Genomic DNA, 9,557 nt, shown 5'->3' with positions numbered 1-9,557 from the left:
CTTCCTTGTCCTCTCATCCTTGTGGCACGGGTGCACGGAGGCAACCACAGAGTTGTTGTGCATCCTGTGCCTCAAACAAATCCATAATCCTAGCCCAGGTTATGAATGAAGAAGATCCTAAGGATTTTCATTCTGATTTCAAACCCAAGGCCCCCGGGATCCCTCATACCCGATGCACGATATCTCTGATTCAGCCCCACATGTGCTCTATTGGCAAAATGTCCAATTGGTCTCTGGTCCTGCAGATGCACTGGGTGTGGCCATGGGACATACCGATAATCTCAACCGTGCGCGCCAGTGTGGTTGTTTCTCATTGTGGTCACGGGTCGGTTTGCTCTCTTGATAGGACCCACCACATCCCACAACGCACTCCAGATCCCTGAGACTCAGCGAGTGCCATCATCCGTAGCCCTATCCCTCCCTGAACGCTGCCTCTGCTACCTCAAATTTGGCAGCTCGGATCTTGGTCTCAGAATCAACTGTGGGGATATTTTGCAATTTTTCTTTGAGTTCTGTCAGCCAAGCATCTGCTGTGCACTCTTCTAACACTCAGCGCATCACCTTCAATCCCATGTCTCCTGTCCGCTTGAGAGTGTGCGTCCAAGTTAAAGAGAGTTTCACCTTTGCTGCTCCATCACCAGGGGTCAGACCCTGCACTGGTTTCCATTCCCTGCTTTGCCTTCTCCTGCTTCCATGGGTTCTGAGGCCTCATCCTGTCCTTGGAAATAACAGACCTCTCTTCGGCAAGTGTCCTGTGCCAAGGGCTGTGTGAGTGGATGTTTCCATTGCTTTGTACATGGGAGCATGTGAGCGCAGGATGCACTGCTTCTCTGCCAACTGGGCATCGATGAATCAACATTTTCCAGATACATTTCACAGAAATGTGATTTTTGTTTAGCTCTTTGTTTCTATACAGCCGTGGTGGGAGGGATTGTCCGAACACTACAGATTTGACATTGTGTTGATATCTCATTTGCAGTCTTTAAAAAGTTTAATAGAATTGATTTACATGTTTTGGGAGTTATACGAAAATGAAATTAGTTTTGAAACGTACTAAATGGACCTAGAAACCAGAATTGTCAATTTCGGTAACATTTTGTCAGCTGTAAGGAAAACATAGACAGATAGAATGCAAAGTAGCAGTCCAAACTGCTAAAGGGGTCATGTCAACTCTTTCCTTTTGAAGCCCCCGAAACCAACAGGAACCATGAAATATCTATTGGAAACATGAAATAACCCCCAACCTTGGATTCACTTGTGCATGTGGTGCCCTTTACTCCCAATGACACCTACTGGCCAATGATGGCATTTCAAGGGGTAACATCCCTCTCTAGGGAAATACAAGAGAAACCAAACCAAATATATACATTTAGGTTTGAATGCAAAATCACCTAGAGGCATTGTAGCTATGAGAACCCTGCTTTAGCCATGCTAGTCTACTGAGAGCCAGGTGTTCTTCTAACAGTGATGAGAACGCTTCATCATCCGATCATATTGGGTAAAGCAAGTTAACGCAACCAAGTCTGCAACCCCCATGCTATAGAGCTCCCGGGGGCTTGACTCAACTGAAAGACGGTCCTCATAATCTGTATCTTTAATGTCATTGGCGACTTTTACAGTTCAGTTCCCAATCTGAATTTTAATATTTACCTATAATGTCTTGAAAATTGGAGTCCTAATACATATTTAAGTTCAGTCAAAGATTCCCCTCACTTACCACACTCCATTCACCCCAGAGAAGGCATAATCCCAGCATTTGCTGAATCTAGCAGAAGGCTATCGTTTCTTTGTGTGAGCAAAGTATTCAATTCCTATCTATTGCAGTCGAGACTATTTGACCTTTAAGGTGTTCACTGATGTTCACAGAGTGTGAAGCTGGAGGAACTCTTATTGTAGGAGGGGCTTGCTTTTCTCGTGCTGGCTTCGTAGCAGCTCAGGTAGTGATCCTTCAAAATGGTTGCCTGAGTGTAGGGGAGGGAAGTGCAAGTGCTTGATAGCTAGGCCCAAACCTGGGAAAAGGCTTACCTGGGCTTTTTGCATTTTGCTCTGAAGGGCTTGGAAATGCCCCTTGGGACGTGTGGATTCTCACGACCTCTTCCAAGAACATGAGCGTTTTGATCATCTCGGCCATCTCTTCTCTTTTAGACGTCAGGGATCTTGGACCCGTTCTTGGAGCAGAGAATCGAGAAACTTCAAGTCCACGTTGGCACTCCGTAGGTTTCTGCCAGGATCAGCGAGGTTCAATATGTCTCATGAATGTCTTTCGAGCCTGGTATCCTCTACAGCTGTCTCCAGGCCAGTATTCTCCACTGTAGCACAACATCTCTCATCAGTGTGTTCGCATCTCTCCTCAATCCGTGCAGCCAGCTTTTCGGCCAGCTTCTCTTCGTGTCTCCCATAAAGTCGACTTCAACAGGACTGGGCAAGCCTGAAAGTACCTCGGAGCCTCACCAGTAAGCTGATGACAGGCAGATCTTCCACTGTCTGCCCTTTCAGGTTCTGGAAACTGACCCGTGAACTCAGGTCTTTGGGCAGCAGCAGTATCTCGAACTGACACAGCTTCCCGGAACAAAGAGCTAAGCCAAGCTCCACAGAGGGCGGCAGCCCCTCCATCACACTGATCCACCCACAGAACTCTGCCCGGTTACCTAGGATCCACCAGCCACAACAAGCCTCGCGGTACACACCAACATTCCACCTGGAATCCAACCGCTAACTGCCATCCCCAATGGCTGCTGCATCTTGTCAGTGTTGGGGGAGGGGCTGCATCCGACGAGCGGTTCCTAAGGTAAATGTGATTCTACCCACTAGCGTCCCATGGGCCTTTGTTCTTCCCTCTCTCCTTCTCTTCAGATCTGTATGTACAGTAACAACGGAGGGAAGTGTGTCCATTTTCAGTTGATTTATTTCACACGTCTTTAAACTTTCTAACCGTTCACAGTACACAGAGACCCACTAAAGGAAACTTATGTTCCTGTAATATCCGGACACCCGGAATACATATCCGTCGGTTGATTTCTGCTGAAGCCTCCGCACTCTCAGGATATGGATCCATTGGTTTCATGGGGGCTGAAATTCCTAGGAATGAATCCAACCCCAATGTGCACTTTACTGTCTGTCTCTTTTGCTCTTAGTACCCTTTTGCAGAGCTACTTGTCTTTCTTATAGGCTTATGCCATTTCTTCTCGACGTAGGGTAGAATATGGCATTCATTCATCCTGTTGGAAGACTTACAAGTCTATATCACGGACTAGGAATCCATTTGATTCCAAATCGGCATTTGGGGTAGGTCACGATTTGCTCATATCAATCAATATTTACGAATATAAATGCACACCTCTGATTTCCGAATACAAGTGTGCTGAGTACATTGAAGCCACGAAACTGGCTCAATGGGTGCTGAAACATCCTTGACATCACCTTGGGTATTTTCTTTTGAATAATCATGGTTCCCTTGTTATATGTCAGCCAAACGTACCCTTTTGGTGCTTTTTTGTTTGTTTGATTCTTTGTTTGTCTTCTTCTCGTTTGTTTTGCAAACACGTCAGGCCATGCATCTCTCCGTTCGCTTCCAACAGAGAGTCACATAAGCTGATTCACTTAAGATAGTGCTTCCAATCACCTAGGATTTCCTGCTTCCCTCTCCCATCTTTAGGGTTTGGATGTCCTCCTTGCCTTCTTCTAGTTTCTTCTTTGCCACTCATGCTCTTCTTGCATTTCCAATACTGGTTTTCTTCTTTCCATTTCATCTTGCTGCATTTCTATTCAGGGGAGAATTCTCATCCTTTCTTGTAGGATAAGTTTCGAACTGCTGAATTCTTTTAAGATTTGCCGGTCTGTGGAAATCTCTTGCTCTGCCGTTATTAGAAATGGCGGTCATGTGGCATAGGCTACCCGAGATGGCAGCATTTTGCCATTCAGGTTATGGTCTATGTCCTGGCACTCCTCCCTGTCCTGCAATATTGCTGCCCGAGATATCAGCTGAAACCCCTCTGGAGGTTCTCTTGTGACTATGGTGATTTTTTCCAGGCGCGTTTTAAATCACTGGGATGCTCATGAACTTTGTTGATTTGAATCCTACAGCTGCTGGTAGGTCTATTGGGATTCCACCTCCTTTGGACGCTGTGTACTTCCTGAATTCGCATAGATGATTCTTTCTTAGCTTTCAGCTAGTTTCAGTCTGATTTTTCTACAGATGACTTTTCAGACATTTTTTGTTGCTTTATCTCTTGCTTTTCCATCTGGGACTCTTTCGAATCCTAGTCTTTCATGCCTTGTCTTACCCAGGATTCAACAGCAATGTTTTCATTGGTTTGCATTTGCTTTCCTATGTGTGCTTCTGACCGAGGGATTTCTGTTCCCCTGTCTTCACAGTCATTCACGCGTCCCTCCGCATTATCTAGTCTGCTTAGGACTGAATTTTAGCCCTGATATTATCTCATCCACTGAGTTTTCTGATATTATTTGGCTCGTCTTAAGGCTTTCTCTTCCCCTTTTCTGGTATTCTGCCTTTTGTGATTCTGAGACACTGTTGTTCTTCAGTGTTTCCCTCAACTCCGTTTTCAATACTTGCTCTGGATAGCGTTTTGCAGTCTAGTTGTTTGAAAGCTTAACTTTTGGGCCTTCAACCTCATTGGAATTGAAAATGGTACTTCCTGTTTCTTTTACTGTACTTCTTCATCTCTACTGGTCAGGTAATTTCAGGTATCTAATGTAGACTTCTAGGGTTTTGTTGAGAGAAATTTTAGACACTTGGCTCTACGCAATTCCATGGGATTTCCGCGAGGACAATTTCTGCTAGACATTGATGCCATGTCCTGTTCCTGAGTGTGTTGTCTGGTATTTCTCCAATTGCTTGTGTTGCCTTTGTTGTGATGAACACCCCATACTATTTCGATTAGCATAACCTCATTTTCATTACGCTTATCTCACAAATCTGAATGTTCACAGGACACATCCTCTGGTGGAAATGAAGCTTCTAAAGGCTCTCAGCTCTGCATTCTGCTCTATGTCATTTTGGAGTGATTCCAAAACAGCAAACTGAGAGTGCGCTTGTGCTTTATAATGCCACGGGAATGTCCCAATGAAACCAGTTCTTCCCAGAACTTCGCTGTCTACAGAAACACCTGTGGAATCATATGTATGGATGTCACACTTCAGGGCCTGCTGGAAAGATCCCGCAGACTGATCTTGGTGTCCTCGGTGCAGTACCGTGCCTGTGCCATTCAAAACGTAGCATCTGCTTTTGGGAGATAATGCTGGAGGAAATACTTCATCTTCTCACGCGGTGGACTTGGACCACTCTTCCTTGTCCTCTCATCCTTGTGGCACGGGTGCACGGAGGCAACCACAGAGTTGTTGTGCATCCTGTGCCTCAAACAAATCCATAATCCTAGCCCAGGTTATGAATGAAGAAGATCCTAAGGATTTTCATTCTGATTTCAAACCCAAGGCCCCCGGGATCCCTCATACCCGATGCACGATATCTCTGATTCAGCCCCACATGTGCTCTATTGGCAAAATGTCCAATTGGTCTCTGGTCCTGCAGATGCACTGGGTGTGGCCATGGGACATACCGATAATCTCAACCGTGCGCGCCAGTGTGGTTGTTTCTCATTGTGGTCACGGGTCGGTTTGCTCTCTTGATAGGACCCACCACATCCCACAACGCACTCCAGATCCCTGAGACTCAGCGAGTGCCATCATCCGTAGCCCTATCCCTCCCTGAACGCTGCCTCTGCTACCTCAAATTTGGCAGCTCGGATCTTGGTCTCAGAATCAACTGTGGGGATATTTTGCAATTTTTCTTTGAGTTCTGTCAGCCAAGCATCTGCTGTGCACTCTTCTAACACTCAGCGCATCACCTTCAATCCCATGTCTCCTGTCCGCTTGAGAGTGTGCGTCCAAGTTAAAGAGAGTTTCACCTTTGCTGCTCCATCACCAGGGGTCAGACCCTGCACTGGTTTCCATTCCCTGCTTTGCCTTCTCCTGCTTCCATGGGTTCTGAGGCCTCATCCTGTCCTTGGAAATAACAGACCTCTCTTCGGCAAGTGTCCTGTGCCAAGGGCTGTGTGAGTGGATGTTTCCATTGCTTTGTACATGGGAGCATGTGAGCGCAGGATGCACTGCTTCTCTGCCAACTGGGCATCGATGAATCAACATTTTCCAGATACATTTCACAGAAATGTGATTTTTGTTTAGCTCTTTGTTTCTATACAGCCGTGGTGGGAGGGATTGTCCGAACACTACAGATTTGACATTGTGTTGATATCTCATTTGCAGTCTTTAAAAAGTTTAATAGAATTGATTTACATGTTTTGGGAGTTATACGAAAATGAAATTAGTTTTGAAACGTACTAAATGGACCTAGAAACCAGAATTGTCAATTTCGGTAACATTTTGTCAGCTGTAAGGAAAACATAGACAGATAGAATGCAAAGTAGCAGTCCAAACTGCTAAAGGGGTCATGTCAACTCTTTCCTTTTGAAGCCCCCGAAACCAACAGGAACCATGAAATATCTATTGGAAACATGAAATAACCCCCAACCTTGGATTCACTTGTGCATGTGGTGCCCTTTACTCCCAATGACACCTACTGGCCAATGATGGCATTTCAAGGGGTAACATCCCTCTCTAGGGAAATACAAGAGAAACCAAACCAAATATATACATTTAGGTTTGAATGCAAAATCACCTAGAGGCATTGTAGCTATGAGAACCCTGCTTTAGCCATGCTAGTCTACTGAGAGCCAGGTGTTCTTCTAACAGTGATGAGAACGCTTCATCATCCGATCATATTGGGTAAAGCAAGTTAACGCAACCAAGTCTGCAACCCCCATGCTATAGAGCTCCCGGGGGCTTGACTCAACTGAAAGACGGTCCTCATAATCTGTATCTTTAATGTCATTGGCGACTTTTACAGTTCAGTTCCCAATCTGAATTTTAATATTTACCTATAATGTCTTGAAAATTGGAGTCCTAATACATATTTAAGTTCAGTCAAAGATTCCCCTCACTTACCACACTCCATTCACCCCAGAGAAGGCATAATCCCAGCATTTGCTGAATCTAGCAGAAGGCTATCGTTTCTTTGTGTGAGCAAAGTATTCAATTCCTATCTATTGCAGTCGAGACTATTTGACCTTTAAGGTGTTCACTGATGTTCACAGAGTGTGAAGCTGGAGGAACTCTTATTGTAGGAGGGGCTTGCTTTTCTCGTGCTGGCTTCGTAGCAGCTCAGGTAGTGATCCTTCAAAATGGTTGCCTGAGTGTAGGGGAGGGAAGTGCAAGTGCTTGATAGCTAGGCCCAAACCTGGGAAAAGGCTTACCTGGGCTTTTTGCATTTTGCTCTGAAGGGCTTGGAAATGCCCCTTGGGACGTGTGGATTCTCACGACCTCTTCCAAGAACATGAGCGTTTTGATCATCTCGGCCATCTCTTCTCTTTTAGACGTCAGGGATCTTGGACCCGTTCTTGGAGCAGAGAATCGAGAAACTTCAAGTCCACGTTGGCACTCCGTAGGTTTCTGCCAGGATCAGCGAGGTTCAATATGTCTCATGAATGTCTTTCGAGCCTGGTATCCTCTACAGCTGTCTCCAGGCCAGTATTCTCCACTGTAGCACAACATCTCTCATCAGTGTGTTCGCATCTCTCCTCAATCCGTGCAGCCAGCTTTTCGGCCAGCTTCTCTTCGTGTCTCCCATAAAGTCGACTTCAACAGGACTGGGCAAGCCTGAAAGTACCTCGGAGCCTCACCAGTAAGTTGATGACAGGCAGATCTTCCACTGTCTGCCCTTCCAGGTTCTAGAAACTGACCCGTGAACTCAGGTCTTTGGGCAGCAGCAGTATCTCGAACTGACACAGCTTCCCGGAACAAAGAGCTAAGCCAAGCTCCACAGAGGGCGGCAGCCCCTCCGTCACACTGATCCACCCACAGAACTCTGCCCGGTTACCTAGGATCCACCAGCCACAACAAGCCTCGCGGTACACACCAACATTCCACCTGGAATCCAACCGCTAACTGCCATCCCCAATGGCTGCTGCATCTTGTCAGTGTTGGGGGAGGGGCTGCATCCGACGAGCGGTTCCTAAGGTAAATGTGATTCTACCCACTAGCGTCCCATGGGCCTTTGTTCTTCCCTCTCTCCTTCTCTTCAGATCTGTATGCACAGTACCAACGGAGGGAAGTGTGTCCATTTTCAGTTGATTTATTTCACACGTCTTTAAACTTTCTAACCGTTCACAGTACACAGAGACCCACTAAAGGAAAATTATGTTCCTGTAATATCCGGACACCCGGAATACATATCCGTCGGTTGATTTCTGTTGAAGCCCCCGCACTCTCAGGACGTGGATCCATTGGTTTCATGGGGGCTGAAATTCCTAGGAATGAATCCAACCCCAATGTGCACTTTACTGTCTGTCTCTTTTGCTCTTAGTACCCTTTTGCAGAGCTACTTGTCTTTCTTATAGGCTTATGCCATTTCTTCTCAACGTAGGCTAGAATATGGCATTCATTCATCCTGTTGGAAGACTTGCAAGTCTATATCACGGACTAGGCATCCATTTGATTCCAAATCGGCATTTGGGGTAGGTCACGATTTGCTCATATCAATCAATATTTACGAATATAAATGCACGCCTCTGATTTCCGAATACAAGTGTGCTGAGTACATTGAAGCCACGAAACTGGCTCAATGGGTGCTGAAACATCCTTGACATCACCTTGGGTATTTTCTTTTGAATAATCATGGTTCCCTTGTTATATGTCAGCCAAACGTACCCTTTTGGTGCTTTTTTGTTTGTTTGATTCTTTGTTGGTCTTCTTCTCGTTTGTTTTGCAAACACGTCAGGCCATGCATCTCTCCGTTCGCTTCCAACAGAGAGTCACATAAGCTGATTCACTTAAGATAGTGCTTCCAATCACCTAGGATTTCCTGCTTCCCTCTCCCATCTTTAGGGTTTGGATGTCCTCCTTGCCTTCTTCTAGTTTCTTCTTTGCCACTCATGCTCTTCTTGCATTTCCAATACTGGTTTTCTTCTTTCCATTTCATCTTGCTGCATTTCTATTCAGGGGAGAATTCTCATCCTTTCTTGTAGGATAAGTTTCGAACTGCTGAATTCTTTTAAGATTTGCCGGTCTGTGGAAATCTCTTGCTCTGCCGTTATTAGAAATGGCGGTCATGTGGCATAGGCTACCCGAGATGGCAGCATTTTGCCATTCAGGTTATGGTCTATGTCCTGGCACTCCTCCCTGTCCTGCAATATTGCTGCCCGAGATATCAGCTGAAACCCCTCTGGAGGTTCTCTTGTGACTATGGTGATTTTTTCCAGGCGCGTTTTAAATCACTGGGATGCTCATGAACTTTGTTGATTTGAATCCTACAGCTGCTGGTAGGTCTATTGGGATTCCACCTCCTTTGGACGCTGTGTACTTCCTGAATTCACATAGATGATTCTTTCTTAGCTTTCAGCTAGTTTCAGTCTGATTTTTCTACAGATGACTTTTCAGACATTTTTTGTTGCTTTATCTCTTGCATTTCCATCTGGGACTCTTCC

Source organism: Vicugna pacos, unplaced genomic scaffold (assembly GCF_048564905.1).
Source record: "Vicugna pacos unplaced genomic scaffold, VicPac4 scaffold_20, whole genome shotgun sequence".
Taxonomy (NCBI): domain Eukaryota; kingdom Metazoa; phylum Chordata; class Mammalia; order Artiodactyla; family Camelidae; genus Vicugna; species Vicugna pacos.
Note: the sequence above shows the minus strand (reverse complement) of the source record.